The sequence below is a fragment of the Emydura macquarii genome, unplaced genomic scaffold, assembly GCF_026122565.2.
Source record: "Emydura macquarii macquarii isolate MOO-44397 ecotype Brisbane River unplaced genomic scaffold, CSIRO-AGI_Emac_v2 contig_2473, whole genome shotgun sequence".
Taxonomy (NCBI): domain Eukaryota; kingdom Metazoa; phylum Chordata; order Testudines; family Chelidae; genus Emydura; species Emydura macquarii.
Window position 1 is genome coordinate 58,047 of NW_027132610.1, and position 7,782 is coordinate 65,828.

Genomic DNA, 7,782 nt, shown 5'->3' on the forward strand with positions numbered 1-7,782 from the left:
CAGTTCAATATAAGTTTGGATCTTACCTAAAATACCACGCTGTAAGCCAATCCTTTAGTATCTAAACTAAAGGTTTACTGTAAAAAGAAAGAAATAAACCATGAGAGAAATGTTAAAGGGTTAAAGTAAATCACAGATATACAAATGATTAAAAGTCCATATACTTCAGGTTTCTGGAAGAATTGTGGATTTGCAGGCTTGTATAGTTTCCTCTGGTTCACATCCAGTACCTGGATGGGTCTAAGTCCTTCGGTTCAGTTGCAAGATGAGTTGGTCCAGAGATAGGTGTATGTCTGCAGACTGGACAGGAACAAAGACAAAATGGTTTCTCTCGCTTGATCTTATATATCCTCTGTCTTTTCGCCATGTGGTCTGTGAACTTTGCTGGAGCTAAAATGGAGTCCAGAGTCAAATGGGCCAATCCTGGTGACTCTTCAGGTGTGCCTGGGGTCCAGTCACGTAAGCTGGTTCTGGTGACTCAGTGGTGATGCTGGCTTCTTTCTCTGGGCCCCTCGCACCTGGGAAGGCCTTAATGGGCCATTACGCTGGCCATTGTTCTGCAGTCTTCCTATCTGGGGTGTTGCCCAGGCAGCACAATTGAAACACAGGCATCTCAAATACATCTATATCTTCCCTTTCACATATTACACATGGAAATAAGTAATATTCTCTTATTTAGCATATCATAACCTTCCTAACCACACCTGGCATGGCATATCCCACATGGATTATTATGATTCTGCCATGCTGATGTCACACAATATACTAACTGCCCCCCCTCTCAAGTCAGCCCGCATGACAGGGCGTCCGATGGCCCGTCTGCTTGATGCCGGCCGTTGCCTCAAGGACTGTGGTGGCGTCGATATGGGTATCACCGTCGATCGGCTGGGCAGTGGGGCCTGTGACAGCCTTGGCGGTGGAAGCAGGGCTGGTGGCCAGGGAAGGGAGGGAGGGGAGAGGGGGAAGTGGCTAAGGACCATCCTCAGCAGAGCCCTCCATGTGGGGAGGGTCGTCTGCCCGTGGGCAAGCTGGGGTCAGGCCCAGGGCATCAATCTGCTCCATGAAGGAGGAGAAATCCCTTTCTGACACCCCAAGGTCCTCCCCGTCAGGAGCCGAAAAGGCAGCAACCTTGGCACACTCAAGGGGGTTCAGAGGGCAAGGGGGCGGGAAGGCTGCCAAATGGGGACCCCTCAAGGAGGGACTCCAGGAGGGAGATAGCACAACCGACATCCACCGCCACGGCTACCTCGGCCGGTGCCACCAGCTGGGCAGCTGCAGGGGGCATTGCAGAAGGCCCGGCTCCAGCAGCCCCCTCCTGGATTTGCAGGGGCGCTCACCCCCCTCAAAGATGAGAGGGAGGGGGCGCTGGGCTCCGGCCTTGCGCTTGCCCTGCACGAGCACCCAGCCCTCTGAGGTGGAGGGCGCGTCAGCGGGGGCAGGACCAGGGGGCAAGAGCAGAGTGGACGGGGCTTGGAAAAGCGGGGGTGGGGCAGCGGGAGAAGGGGAGGCCTCCCCCTGAGGTGAGCCCCCTCCGATACCCGGCGGTGGCAGCCCTGGCTCCCTCTCCTCCGCAGGCCCCGCCAGACTGTTCCAGGCGTCAGCGGGGCCTTCCCGCTCATCTGGGCACACAGGGGGGCACATCCAGGACCCAAGCAGAGGTGGTGGCCGGCACTGGAGGAGGAGGGGCGGCCACAGGGGCCGAAAGGCTGGGGGGCACGTCGATGCTGGCCTGGAGACATGAGTGAACAAGGGAATGGAAGTAGGCCCCACAGTCGCAGAATGCCCCCTCCCCGCCAACCTTCCCTTCCCTGGTCTTGTAGGCGGCCAGTTTGTCCAGAGCTAGGAGGAGCATGACGAGGAGGTCCCGCAGTTTCGTGGGGCCACAGATGGGAGGAGCTGGAAGAGGGGCTGCAACCTGGCGCACTCAAGATAGATGTTCGCCAGGGTCTCCCTCACGCCGAAGTAGGGGCAGGTATCGGGATTAGGGGTGAACCGCGCCAAGAACACGCCCGTGCTCACGGCTCCATGAAGGAGCCGCCAACTGAGATCCCCGGGGGGCCGGGGGGTCAAGTTGGAATACAGACTGGCCCACCAGGGGTCCTCGCCCTTTACAGGTGGTAACAGGTCCCACCACTTTATGTCAGGATGGGACACGAGGGTGAGGAAGTGAAGGATGTGGAGCACGAGCGTGTAAAGATGGGCTCTTGGTGCGGTTCGGAAGACTTGGGGAATGGGTGGCCAGATGGGCTTACAGGGCCTGTTGAAAAGCGCTGGAGGGTCAGGATTGAGGGGTGGGCGGGGAGCACCCTTTCTCAGACCCGCTCAAGGTAAGCCTGAGCAGTGGGGGGCAAGGCTGCCCTCACCTCCTGGAGTACACGCCGAGGGGTTCGAAGGGTACAGAGCCTCATGCGCAGAGCTAGCGCCTGGGGACCCACCCAGTACCCCCCGGGCATAGTCCAGGAGGTCTCCGATCTTGGTGACTCCCGCCAGGACCAGCCTCCGTCACACCAAGGGGGTCTCCGCCACCTGCACACCGAGTTGTGGGTTGTGTAGCAGGGGCTCCACGAGGAGATCCTCCCCCTCGGGGACCAAAGGGGGCCTGAAGGCAGAGACCAGCCTCCAGGTCCGGAGGAGGTCCTGGTAGAAGACCGGCAGCTCGGAAAGGTCTCGTGGAAGACCCCTCGGGTGGAGAAAGAAGAGCTGCCGGTCGTATCGGAGCCCCCGGAGGCGGCGGAGGAAGGCGTGCGCCAAGTGGCTCCACGCTGCACTACCTGCACCATAAAGGAGTCTCTGCAGGGCCTGGAGGTGGAAGGTGTGGACCTGGCTGCGGATGCAGCACACACCCTGCCCCCCCTTCCTCCAGGGAGAGACTCAGAATCCCTGCAGAGACCCAGTGCAGTCCTGGCCAAAAGAACTCCAGAACTAGCTTCTGGAGGTAGGCCAGGAAACTCGAGGTCAGGACCAGGGTGTTGAGGCGGTGCGAGAGCATGGCCAGGACCAGCTGGTTGAGGACCAGCGCCCTCCCCTGAAGGGAGAAGCACCGGAGCAGTCCCGTACAGCTCCGGAGCTGCCGCACAACCCTGTCTGTTAAATCTTGCCAGTTCTCTGCCGGGGAGGGATGGGTGGCAGAAAGGTAGACACCCAGATAGAGCAGCGGACCCACGCTCCACCGGATGTCTTGAAGCGCGTGTGGGAGGCAGCTCCCCCGCCACCCGGCCCCTACCCTCAGGCCAGAGCTCTTGGCCCAGTTGACCCGGGCGGAGGAGGCTGTCGAGTAGACGGCTAGGCAGGCCTCCAACCGCACCAGGTCGCCCGTGCACGAGGAGCACGTCGTCGGCGTACACTGACAAGACCAGCCTCAGCGCTGCCTCACGGAGCACCAAACCTGTCATCCTCCGATGGAGGAGACAGAGGAAGGGCTCAATGGCCAGGGCGTACAGCTGGCCTGACAGCGGACAGCCTTGGCGCACTCCACGCCCGAAGCTGACCGGTTCGGTCAGGGTCCAGTTGAGCTCGACCAGGCACTCCGCGGAGGCGTACAACACTCGGAGAAAACCCACAAAGCGGGGCCCGAAGCCGAACGCCCGCAGGGTGCCCAGGAGATACCCATGGTCCCTCCTGTTGAACGCCTTCTCCTGATCCAGAGACAGGAGGGCGAACGACAGACCATCCCTACACCCAAGCTCTAGGAGATCCCAGACCAAATACAGCTTGTCGAAGATGGTGCGGCCCGGGACGGTGTAGGTCTGGTCGGGATGGACCATGTACTGCAGCCCGGACCCCAGTCTCAGGGAGACGGCTTTGGCCACGATTCTGTAGTCCATGCAGAGGAGCGAGATGGGACGCCAGTTCTGGAGGTCGTGGAGGTCCCCCTTCCTGGGCAGCAGGGCAAGCACGGCCCGCCTGCACGACAGGGGGAGCTCTCCGCTGGTCTCGGACTCGGCCCAGATGATGGAGAGGTCCGGGCCAAGGACGTCCCAAAACACGTGGTAGAACTCCACGGTCAGCCCGTCCATGCCCGAGGATTTGTTGGTGGGCATGAGGGAGAGGGCTTCTGAGAACTCGGCCAAAGTGAGAGGTAGCTCCAGCCGGTCCCAGTCGCCCGTGCTGACCGTGGGAAGTTCGTTCCAGAGCATCCTGTGGGCGGCGGCTTCGGTCGGATCCGGGGAGAAAAGGGCGGCGTAGAAGGCCCAGGCCCTTCCATGCATCTCCACCAGATCCGTGAGGGGGGCGCCATTCTTCGCCAGAAGGCAGGTGATGTACTTCCGGGCCCCCTGTCTTTTTCTCCATGGCGTAGAAGAAGCGGGAGCCGCGATCCATCTCCTGAAGGAGACGGATGCGGGATCGAATGAAGGCGCCCCAAGCCCAGAGGTCTTCGAGGGCCTGGAGCTCCTCCCGCTTCTCCCGGCATGCTCCGCAGAAGGATGCATCCTCGGGGCTGGCGGCCAGATGCCTCTCCAGTGCTAAGACCTCCCACTCCAACTGCTCTATCCCCGCATCCCTCCACCGGCTGGCTCCCCGAGTGTAGTCGCAGCAGAAGAGCCGGGCACGCGCACCTTCCCCACATCCCACCAGTGCCGCGCCGAGGGAAAGGCGTGCCTCTGCCCCTGCCAGGCCAGCCAGAACTCCCGGAAGGACGCTACGAAGCCCACATCCTCCAGCAGGCTGTTGTTGAAATGCCAGTAGACCGGCCCCGGCCTCTCTGACGGCAGAGAGGCCGTCACGGTCACCAGGTGGTGATCCAAGAACAGGGCCGGCTGTACGCTGGAGGAGTGGGCCTGTGAGAGATGGTGACGTGAAAAATAGATACTGTCCAACCGGGAGTGGCTCGACCGTTCTTCCCCCACCCGGACAAAGGTGAAGGTGACGGTGTCGTCCGGGTGGTGGTCCCGACAGACGTCCACCAGGGAGTGGCTGTCTATGATCTCCTGGAGGACACCGGCGGCGGTCTGGCACTGCTTGGTCCCCATGTGGTCCCGCTCCTCGAGGGTGGTGTTAATGTCCCCGCCCAGGACCAGGCACTCGCGAGGATCCAATGCACCGAGGAAGGCGGCCGCCTGACAAAAGAACCGCACCCTCTCCGGGCCCGCATTCTGGGCATAGATCCCCAGCATCACGGGCTGCAGGGTGGGGGAGAACAGGGTGGCTACTCCGCCCGCACGGGCGGAGAAATGACTCAGGTGCACCCCGTCTCCCCACTCCAGCCGCCAGCTGGCCTCGGCAGCTGGGTCCGTGTGGGTCTCCTGCAGGAATGCCACAGAGTACTCCCCCTCCCGAAGAAAGGAGAGCACTTGTGTCCTGCGGAGACCCGTCCTGCAGCCCCTGGTGTTCAAGGTGGCGAAGACAATAGGCATCATGAGGAGGGCTGGGGGGGATCCTCGCGGCCAGGAACGCCAGCAAGTCTCGCTGGGCTCCGCAGAAGCCCGTGACTGGTCCCGAAGGCCATCAGGGCATCACGGAAGCTGCGGGCCCGCTGGTAGGCTGCGGCGTCCTGCCACCCGGTCCCTTTCCCCTCCTTCAATGTGGCCCTCACGGCTCAAAGGACGCGGTGGAAGTCCCCCCAGCGCTGCAGCGTGAGTTGCACCCAATTCCGGGCACCATGGCAGTTCCGGAGGAAGGTGCGCAGCTCCTCGGACGGGGCAGTTGACGGGGGCAGCGGCGGAGGGAAGACAGCAGCCCCTAACGGGCTGGGAGTGGCAAAAACAAAGGCCGCCTCCTGGAAGCTCTCCAGGGGGAAGGAGACGACTCCAGGGGCGGCGGGGGCACAGGTAGCAGGAGGAGAGAGGGAGGGTTCGGAGGCGGAAGGCGGAGGAGGGGCGGGATCAAGGAGAAGGGGAGGAGTTGAGACAGGGGGAGTGTCGTTGGAAGGGACAGGGGGAGGGACAGGGTCAGGATTGGGTACGGAAACCGCTAACTGGCTAAGCCAGCGGGGTGTGGTGTCTCTGAAATGGGGTCAGGAGCTGGAGAGTCAGGCAAGGTAGCGGGGACGGCCTCGGGGCCAGGCTTAGGAGCTGCACCATCTGCGGCTCCACACTCCAGGGGAGGGATGACCGGGTTGGCGGGCGGCCATCCCAAGGTAGAAGGTGGGGAGGTCAACTGCCCGGGGCCGGACTGGTTGGCACCAGCCATCGCCCCGAGGACTGCAGGGACCACAGCGGAGGTGGCACTGTCTACTGGGGTGGGGGAAGGGTCCAGGACGGTCTAGGGTACAGGAGCAGGGCCATCAGGCGGGGAAAGGAGGGAGGGGAAAAGGGACGGCGGCTGAGGGCCGTCCTCAGCCAAACCCTCTGGACGGGATGGTTCGTCCATCCCAGCACATGCCGGGGTTAGGCCCAAGGCATCTATCTCCTCCAGAAGGGAGGAGAAGTCTCCCCCTGCCACCACAAGGTTCTCCTCGGCAGCTCCCTCCTCGGCCTCCGCCTCGACACTGACAGAGGGTGCGAGGGGCGTGGGGGCAGAGGGGCATCTGGCTGGGGACTCCTCTAGAAGGGACTCTAGGAGGGAGATGGTACCACCCACAGCTACCGCTGCAGTCTCCTCGGCTGGTGCCACCCACCGGGCCCCGGCAGGGGGCGCGGTGGGAGGCCCGGGTCCAGCAGCCCCCTTGCGAGATTTGTAGGGGCGCTCACCCTCCTCGGTGACGAGGGGGAGGGGGCGCCGGGTCCCGGCCTTACGCTTGCCGCGCTTACCCTGCACGAGCTCCCAGCCCTCCGAGGTGGAGGTCTGGGCGGTGGGGGCAGGGCCAGGGGGCAAGAGCGCAGGGGATGGGGTATAGGAAAGTGGAGGCGGGGCAGCAGGGGAATGAAAGACCTCTCCCTGGGGCGAGCCCTCTCCAGCGCCCGCCGAAGGCGGCCCTGGCTCCCTCTCCCCCGCAGGCCCCACCGGACTGCTCCGGGCGTCAGTGGGGCCCACTCGCTCGTCTGGGCACACCGGGGGGGGGCACCCCTGGGGCCCGAGCAGAGGTGGCAGGTGATGGAGGAGGGGCAGCCACAGGGACCACATGGCTGAGGGGGGCACCGCCGCTGGCCTGGCTGGCACCCCCCTGGGTCCCAGGGGTCCTGGGCTCCCTGCTTTGGCGGGCCAGGGGGCAGTCCCTCCAGACATGCCCTGTGGCCCGGCAGAGGAAGCAGCGGGCGTCAGCCGTGTTATAGTGGACCCTGTACTGGGCCCCTTGATGGGGCACCAGAAACGACCCCTCGAGCACCTCTCCGCCACGTGCCGCCGGTGGCAGCTGGAGCTGCACCTGCCGGCGGAAGGAGAGGATGTGGTGGAGGACAGGGTCCTTGCAGTCGAGGGGAAGTGGGCTAATGATGGAGATGGGCTTCCCCAGGGCAGAGAGGAAAGGCAGAAGGGCGGCATTGGGGAGGAAGGGCGGGACGGAGGTAAGGACCACCCGTACGCCCACGTCTTCCAGGGGCTCCACGGGGACGTGGATGCCCCCCACCGCCAGGCCCGTCACCACTGCCTCCTGGGTGGCGGCCTCCGATGCCGGGAAAAAGACCACCTTCCTGTACATATTGGAGGCTACCACCACGGCCGTGGGCCCCACCACCCGCGCCAATGCCCGCACGTAGGTTTCTACGTGGGGCGAGGCAGGCACCAGGAGGCAGCGGACCCCATGCCTCCTGGTAAGGGTGGGGAAGGGGCCCCGGCCTCCAGGGATGGTGCTGGAGGCGGCGATCAGGCTAGATGACGCGACCGTGGGCAGAGGACTCTCAGTGAGCTGGGCGTACACTCTGGGAGCAGCACTGCCCCCGGAGTTGGTGGAGGAAACAGTGGGGG